General features: G+C 36.1%; 1 protein-coding gene and 1 pseudogene across 3 annotated transcripts in view; one reads left to right on the top strand and one right to left on the bottom strand.

Annotated features, from left to right (window-relative positions):
• Window positions 1-8,868, bottom strand: part of ZC3H12B (zinc finger CCCH-type containing 12B) — a 500,390-nt gene that overhangs the window by 151,303 nt on the left and 340,219 nt on the right. The gene's annotated exons all lie outside the window — the stretch shown is intronic.
• LOC108291679 overlaps window positions 4,709-8,868 on the top strand; it is a 51,814-nt pseudogene continuing 47,654 nt past the window's right edge.

Genomic DNA, 8,868 nt, shown 5'->3' on the forward strand with positions numbered 1-8,868 from the left:
ACTGGATGGTTTCCTTTTCCTCTTGTTTCATGTCCTTGGAAGCTTGACCTTGAAACCATGTGGTGATACTTTCTGTTGGTTTCTGCCATCCAAGAAACAGAAATTTTGGAGCTCATGTCATAATTAGCCCTAAAAATTATCTTGAGCAGTTAAAAGCCTTTGCAAGCTCAAAACTGGCCTGCTCTAGGCTCCCTCTGGGAAGAATAATGGAAGCTGCCCAATGCTGTAGCTTGGCAGTTAAGACTTTGCCATTTTACAATGGTACCTGAGTTTTTTCTCAGCTTAGGGAATGAGTCCTTTCTGGTTTGATATCTGTGTGTTTACCATTTGTTGATTTGATTTCCCTCCATGAACCGTCTTGAATTTTTCTTTATCTGAGCTACCTTTAAGGATTCCAGATTTTGTAAAAACTTTTGCCACCTCTTTGAAAATACCTTGTACACTCGTGGTTAATTTATAACCTTAGTAAAGGCTTGTTGGTTTCACTTGAGAGGTAAACGTTTGTAAATCTAAAAAGCCAGAAATATTAGCCATTTGGCCTGGCTTACAATGGGTAATAAGAGATTTAAAAGGACTTTCTTTTTTAAGCACTATGGTTAAAAGTTAGCTTAATTAAAAGTGGATATACAAGCTCTGACAGCCTGGACTTCTTCAGAAAAAAGGAGGAGGCATCACAGACCCCATTTTGAAAAAAAATCCTCTGTTTTTCTCATGAAACCACAGGAATTAGAAGTTGATAGATTCCTCTCAAAATCTAAGGTTTTGTTCTGTTTTGAATTGCATTATCTAATGTTTTATACTTTGGGGGTTATCAGAAATTACTTTGCATTATGAGAGAGTTTTGGTATATAATAACTAGGTAGGAAATATACTTTTGGGGATAGCTCATGGTAGTTATGAGGGAATACTCCACTTTCCAGACATTTGGATCAGAGAAGCATGCTCTTGTCCACCTGGAAGGTATGGAAGTGTCCCCACCCCACCACTAAGAGATAAAACTTATCATAGGGGATGTGGTAATCACAGAATGGTCTGATTGGGTTGCTTTGTCATGAAATGCATGGTAAAATTATTGCACTGTCTTGTTTCATAGCATTTTTCTTTTTGGGGATCTATGATCTGAAATAAAAATGGGAACCTTAATTTGGGGATCTGTTTTTGCCTTCAAGTTGTGCCTGCTTATTAGGTCAGAGAAACTGACATTGTTCCTCCCAGGGTTCCACCCTGAAGCCAGTGCTCTAATTAAAAAACTGGTAAATGAAAAATTTTATAACTACTAAATCTTCTTCTGTCTCTCTGTGCATTTATATGTGTTGTGTGTGTGATATTTACATAAAAAGGTGCTCCAATTAATTGGCTTCAAAATATTTTTTTTAGAAAAGCAAAAAGTGTATTGCCCTTTAGTTCACAGAGCTTAAGTAATCTTTGAAAAATAAAAATAATTTTACATGATAGGAGTGTAAGGAAAGTGAAATGTGTTTTTGGTAAAAGATTATAAGAAGATATGAGAATGTAGATTTTTCTGCCTAAAGGGTTGAAGGATTGTTTTAAGTCAGATAGATAGGAAAAAGCTGAAGGTTTCAGAGAGTTGTGAAAGGTTTGTGAAAAATTAATCTTGTAAAAGAAATTCTGCATGTGAACACATTGGCTAAAGTTAAATGGGTATTTTTCAATTTCTCTATAAATTGGAAATTGGAATGAAAGCACAAAAGGGTTTCCTGACCAATGACCTGCTCTTTAATTAAAAATTGTAAAGAGTTATAAAAGTTTATAAGAATTTTACCTTATGGTCATACTGATTAACATTGGATACATTTGTCTATAAGGTTTTATTAAGAATTAGGTTTGACATCAATAGTACACTAATGCAATGGTGAAATATGACGTGTTTGGTATAAAAATCATGTAGAAAACATTGTCAAATATGAAATGGTGTTTGGCTTTCTTTGGACTGTATTTGTAAAAGTATGTTATCGATATGTGTTCCAATTTTGTGAGAAACTCTTATAATTCTGATAATACTTAGTGTATGTTGTTAATAGTTGTAATTGTTGTGTAAAATTGTTGTATGCCACAGAAGTAACCAAAGTTTCCTTATCAATTGTGACTTTAATAGTGGCTGTCCTAAGACTTTTTGTCATTCACAGACAATTGTCTTGTTTTGGTCCTCTCTAGAAGGTGGTTTCAGAATCAACTATAGAAATCTAACAGGTGTTCTTAAATGCAGATTTCTGATAACTTTTGAGATTTTGACATTAGAATAGGAAAAAAAAACTTTCAGGACTCTCATGGAGAGCTGAAATGTTCATGAATGTCAAGCAGGACAGGTGATAACTGCATGAACAGAACTAATAGAAGACTGAATTAATCTTTTTGACTTTTTACTTATGACATTTCTGGTCCTTTGTTTTGCTTTTCTTCAGAGTCAAAAAATCTGNTTTAGCTATTTACAGCTTTTAACAATTGAGTAAAGTATACTCCTGTGAACAAAATTTGGAGCATATTTGTTTCTCTCTACCTGATGTCTCCAGAATTTGGAAACTAGTTGTGAGTATACTTAACTTATGGCAATATAGTTATTTGCACGAGTGCATTAAGAATCTATTTCTCTTTGCAACAAGGCACCATTTGAGTAACTGGTTATTTTACTAATGCTTTGATTGGAATGATATGTTTTCCTTTTTTTTTTATGTTTTCCTTTAAGAAATTAAACTTAACTTATAGAACCAATAAAAGCCCCTTGGTAAAATTGGTCTCCTATCTTGTTTACACAGTCCATCTGCAGAGTTTCTTACCCATGGTAAGTAAAGATTGTCACTTTCTGATAGGCCCAGAAGCCCCACGTTTATGTTGGGATTTCAGGAGTAAAAGAATTTACTGAACTCATATGTATTTGATGGCACAAACCCATGGCTGGGTTCAGCTTTTTAAAAAAATTTTATTTATTTATTTATTTATTCTAAGTCATATCTGAGATTCCTTATGGAACAGAGTTTCACCAAAGCCAATTTAAAAAGAGCTTATGTGACAAATAATTATTCTTGCTGCACTTTACACAAATAATAAGGCCAAGTATAATAAGCCAAATTGGTCTTTCCATGATTTATCTTTAGTATAAATAATGGGAGACTGGAGAGAGAAAAATTATGTTTCAAAAACTATGTTATCTAATAACAGATACTATGTTATATGTTATTCTGTGTTATCTGTTATTTAATAACAGTTTTCAAAAACCTGTTATTAGATTCTAACCTCATAAGTTGTATTTGAGTTTCTTTTTTCTGCAATTTAGACTGATTGCTTATTTCTGTGAATCAACAAGTGATCTCTGGCTGCAGCCCAGAAGAAAGAAGAGGGATAGGTAATATAAAAATCTGAATCAGTATCAGTATTCTAATTCTGAATACATATTGGAATCAGCTAACAACCCCATATTAGCTTGGTTCCAAGAGTTGCCCAGTTAACGGAAGGCCTGCTTGTTTAATTTACTTTGGATAATTTTGCTTATTTTGCTTTATTGTTGTGAAATATATTGCTATGGTAGTCTTTGTGTAGGAACACAAGATGAGCTTACTGAATGTTTTCTTAAATTGAATATTTATTTATCTTCTATATATCACCTTTTGTTGGAACTCAGAGTTATGAATACCCCTTGACACATTGGCAGTTTCAGACTGAGCTCTTCTCTATCCCAAATACAAGAGATCTTAGTAGGCAGGAATATTATCGCCCCTGTTCAGCATGAAGAAGTTACAGAAGATGGATCTTCACCCTTCCACAACCCTTAGGATTAAGGATTCTCTTACAAAAGGGAGGGGAGAAATATGTCAGAGGTGTTTGAACCAGAGCAACTCCATCCAACAGACAGTGGGTAAAATAAGGCTGAGACCTACTGGGCTACATTCCCAGGATGTTGAGGCAGTCTTAATCACAGGATGAGGTAGGAGGTTGGCACAAGATACAGAACATAAAGACCTTGCTGATAAAACAGGCTGCAGTAAAGAAGCCAGTCAAAACCTATCAAAATTAAGATGGCAACAAGAGTGACCTCTGGTCATACCTACTGCTCATTATATACAAATAATAATGCATTAGCAGGCAAAGAGACACTCCCACCAATGTCATAGTTTACAATTGCTGTGGCAACAACAGGAAGTTACCCTATATGTTCTAAAAAAGAAAGAAACCCTCAGTTTCAGAAATTGCTTACACCTTTTACAGAAAACTCATGAATAATACACAACTTGCTTAGCATATAATCAAGAAGTAATAATAAATATCTTCAGTCAAACAGCTCAAGCCACTCCTCTGCTTATAGAGTAGCCATTCTTTTATTCCTTTACTTTCCTAATAAACTTGCTTTCACTTTACTATAAAAATAAATAAGTAAATATTAACTTTAGTTTTCCTATTTCAAAGGCTTTGTACCCTTAGATTACCATCTTCCCATTCTGCCTACCTCAAGGCTTTGGTAGCCAGCATTCTACTCTCTGCTTCTATAAGGTAAATCATTTTAGATTCCATGTATAAATGAGAATATGCAGTATTTGTCTTTCTATGTTTAGCTTATTTCACTTACCACAATGTTCTCCAATTTCATTCTTGTTGAAAAAAAAGAAAATCTTCCTTTTAAAAAGATAAATAGGAGCAAATAGGGGGTGGTAGTCAGGGGTGTTGGAATAAGGAGGAGGCAGTGAATCACTTATAAATGATACCAAAGGGGGAGGCAAAGCCTAAACTCCAGGAGGGTATGTGAGTGCTGCGCATTCTTGGGACTCTCTTTTATGAAGCAAAGTGTAGAGAGGTTGCCATAAAGGACAAACAAGTGAAATACATTGTACATTACAGTTGTCTGGATAAAAATAGGGATGAATCATTCCAGAGAGCAGAGTACTCAAATATATGGACACCAATTTGCATAAAGAGTGAGAACTTCAAAAAATCAGTAAGGAGCAATATGCAGAGGGAAAAATGAGAGGGGCTGTCCCACGAAAGAAGACATCTGGTGTGCAATAGAAACATGTTGAATGGAAAACAAAAAGAAGAAACAGAAAACACCTGGATGGTGGCAGTGATAGTGAGATGACAGCCTTTTTGGAAGAAAATGGCCTGGGTAGAACCTACTGTTGAAAATGAGAAAACATTTATCAACAGAGTTGAAGAAAAAGAAGATTCCTGAAGAGCTAAAACTATGGCTTGTTGATGACTGGGGAAAAATTAGCAGGCAAAACAGCTCTTTCGTCTTCCTGCCAAGAAGAATGTGGATTCCATTCTAAAGGATTATGCAAATTACAAGAAGTCTCGTGGAAACACAGATAATGAGTATGCTGTTAATCAAGTTACGGCAGGACTAAAAGAATACTTCAAAGTAATGTTGGTTATCCATCTACCCTACATGATCCAGGTGTATAAAGTGACATATCTACTGAGATTATTTGTGTAAATTGGGCCAATGTTGGCCTATACACCGGTGGATGAGAAGAACCTTGCTTTATTACTCGTTACAATTAGTAGGTTGTCTCTCCACTCTACTAATTGCTTCCTTTGTTGCATAGAAGCTTTTTATTTCAGTGCAATCTCATTTGTCTATTTTTGCTCTTGGAGTCAAATATAAAATAGCATTGCCCAGATCCTTATGCTTTTTTTTAACAGTTTTCTAATTTCAGGTCTCATGTTTAGTCTCTATTTTGAGTTAATTTTTTGTATAATGTGTGAGATAAGATTCAAATTATATTGTTTTATGTATAGATATTCAGTTTCACCAACACCATTTATTGAAGACATTGTCCTTTTCTCATTGTGTACACTTGAAACTTTTGCCAAAAATCAATAGACTATACATGTGTGAGCCTGTTTCTTTATTTCTCACTCTATATTCTGTTTTCTTGTTTGATGTGTTTATTTTTTTTTCTGGATCCATGCTGTTTGAATTACTAGCATGCTGTAGGACAGTTTGAAATCAGGTAGTATGATGTCTCCAGCTCTGTAATTTTTGCTCATGTCTTAACAATTGAAGATTTTAGACTTTTTTTCTATTTTTTAGAAAAATGGCATTGAAATTGTGCTGAATTTGTAGATGTTTGTATAAACATTTAAAAAATAATAATTCTTCAAATCCATAAACCTAGGCTAACTTTTTATTTACTTATTTTTTCAATTTCTTTCATAAACATTTTAATAGCTTTCATAATCAGATCATTTGCTTCAATTAAATTTATTTCTAAGTAATTTATTGATTTGTTTTTTGCAGTAGTTATTGTAAATAAAATTTCTCTTTTGATTTATTTTTTGGATAGTTCATTGTTAAAGTAAAAAATATCTTCGGATTTTTGTTGCTGATTTTGTATCCTGAATCTTTACTAAATTTGTTTACCAGTTCTAGTTTTTCAGTGAAATATTTATAATTTTTTCCATATAAAACTATAACATCTGCAGATAGCAACAGTTTTACATCTTTCTTTCTTATTCAGATGCCTTTTATTTCCACCCTAGCCTTATTTCTCTGACAAGTACTTTCAATACTATGTTGAGTGGCTGTGGCAAAAGTGGGCATTTTTGTATTATTCTAGATTTAGGATACACATAGAATGAAATTGAAAAAATAGAAAAAGGCATTCCATGCAATGAAAATCAAAAGAGATTTGGGGTAGAAATATTTATATAAGATAAAATAAACTTCATGTAAAAAGAAAGTGTAAAAAAGACAAAGAAACATTATATAATAACAAAAAGTCAGTAAGTAAAAGAATATATACAAAATTGTAAATATACATGCACCCAATATTGGAGCACCTAAATATTAAAAGCAAGTACTAAAGAACCTGAAGAGATAGACTGCAATACAATAATAGTAGGGTACTTAAATACTCCACTTTCAATAATTGTGAGATATTCAAACAAAAAATTAATAAAAAAACAGAAGACACAAACAACAGTTTTGATCAAATGTACACAAAAGACATACACAGAATATTCCATCAAGTGGGAATAAAATACACACTTTTCCCAAGTGCACATGAAACACTCTCCAGGATAGACCATAGGTTAAGCCACAAAAAAAGTCATAGCAATTTTAAGGTAAGTAAAATCATATAAAGTAACTTTTCAGATGACAATGGTATCAAATCAGAAATCAATAACAGAAGAAATTTTTAAAAATTCACAATTACAAGGAAAATAAACATGCTCCTGAACAACCAAGGAGTCAATAAAAAATTAAAAGAAAAATTGAAAAACATCTTGAGACAAAAATAAAAACATTTTATACCATACTTATGGAATGTAGCAACAGCAGTTCTAAGAGAAAAGTGTATTATAATAGATGCTCACATAAAAAAGAAAGGTCTCCCAAGATGGCTGAATAAGAGGCAGCTCTGGAAAACAGCTCTGAGAGAGAGAGAGAGAGAGAGAGAGAGAGAGAGAGAGACAGACAGACAGACAGACAGAAGCTGAGTGGTCTCCACAATTCCAAAAGAGGTACCAGGCTCATTTTGTGGGTCTGGTCAGACAGTGGGTATAAACCAAATAGGGCAAGTTGTGGAAAGCTGGGGCACTGCCCCACCCAGGAGGAGGGTGCAACTGACCCGAGGACTGGGGAATCTCCCTCTCTGGGACTTCGATTTGGATACAGTGCTCTACCCAAGCCCTCTACAACCCACAGAACAGATCTTCACTGGGCTGAAAAGCCTTAGTGACGGCTTTGCCCTGCCTGAACAGGGCAAAACAGCAACTTTGGCCCTTGGGCTGTCAGCACAGATATAGGTGGAAGCACTGGCTAATGGTGAGAAAACCAAAAAGCCAGTGGGACGGAGCTATCCACCCATCAGTAAGAAGGGGAATGGAACACAGGGAAACAGCACAAATGGCAGGACGGGTCCCTCTGCCACTGCACAAAGACCAGCATGCCAAAAAACCCTCACTAAAGAGTTAGGCACCCAGAACATCAGTTAGAGAGCAACCAGGAACGCTCAAGCTCTGTGGGCAGAAGGGAAGCCACCATTACAGAAACCGGCCTAATTTTCCTGAGTAAATAAAAGATGCAGCAGCTCCACTGAATCTCTGGCAGCCCAGCAGTGCCTCCACAGGCAGGCAAAGGAAACACTACTTCCCCAGGCAACTACCTGAGATGAAAACTATAAAAATCCTTGCCTACACCTATGTTCTGAATGGTTTTGCCTAGATTTTCTTCTAGAGTTTTTATGGTGTTAGGTCTTATGTTTAATTCTTTAATCCATCTGGAGTTAATTTTAGTGTAATGTGTCAGGAAGGGGTCCAGTTTCTGCTTTCTGGACATGGCTAGCCAGTTTTCCCAACACCATTTATTAAACTGGGAATCCTTTCCCCATTGCTTGTTTTTGTCAGGTTTGTCAAAGATCGGATGGTTGTAGATATGTTGTGTTGCCTCCGAGGCCTCTGTTCTGTGTCATTGGCCTATATCTCTGTTTTGGTACCAGTATCATGCTGTTTTGATTACTGCAGCCTTGTAGTATAGTTTGAAGTCCCGGTAGTGTGATGCTTCTTGCTTTGTTCTTTTTGCTTATAATTGACTTGGCTGAGGGAGGATCCAAGATGGCTGTTTAGGAAGAGCTCAGGATTGCAGCTCCCAATGAAAGCACAGAGGGTGAGTGGACGCCGCATTTTTATTGCCCACAGACTAGGAGATTCCCAGGTGGAGGAGCTCCACAGGTCACCAGTGCTGCTGTTTCGTCCAGTGCGGCTGTTTCGTCCAGTGCGGCTGTGCCGGCCGGCGCCGCTGCTTTGCCCCACGCGGCTGCTTTGTCGGCGCCCCGGAGCAGCGGTTCTCTGTACAAAATACACCGGTCCGGGTGCCCTTTCAGCTGGCGATCGGAGCCACGGGAAGTCGCCCAT

The sequence above is a fragment of the Cebus imitator genome, unplaced genomic scaffold (assembly GCF_001604975.1).
Source record: "Cebus imitator isolate Cc_AM_T3 unplaced genomic scaffold, Cebus_imitator-1.0 Scaffold463, whole genome shotgun sequence".
Lineage (NCBI taxonomy): Eukaryota > Metazoa > Chordata > Mammalia > Primates > Cebidae > Cebus > Cebus imitator.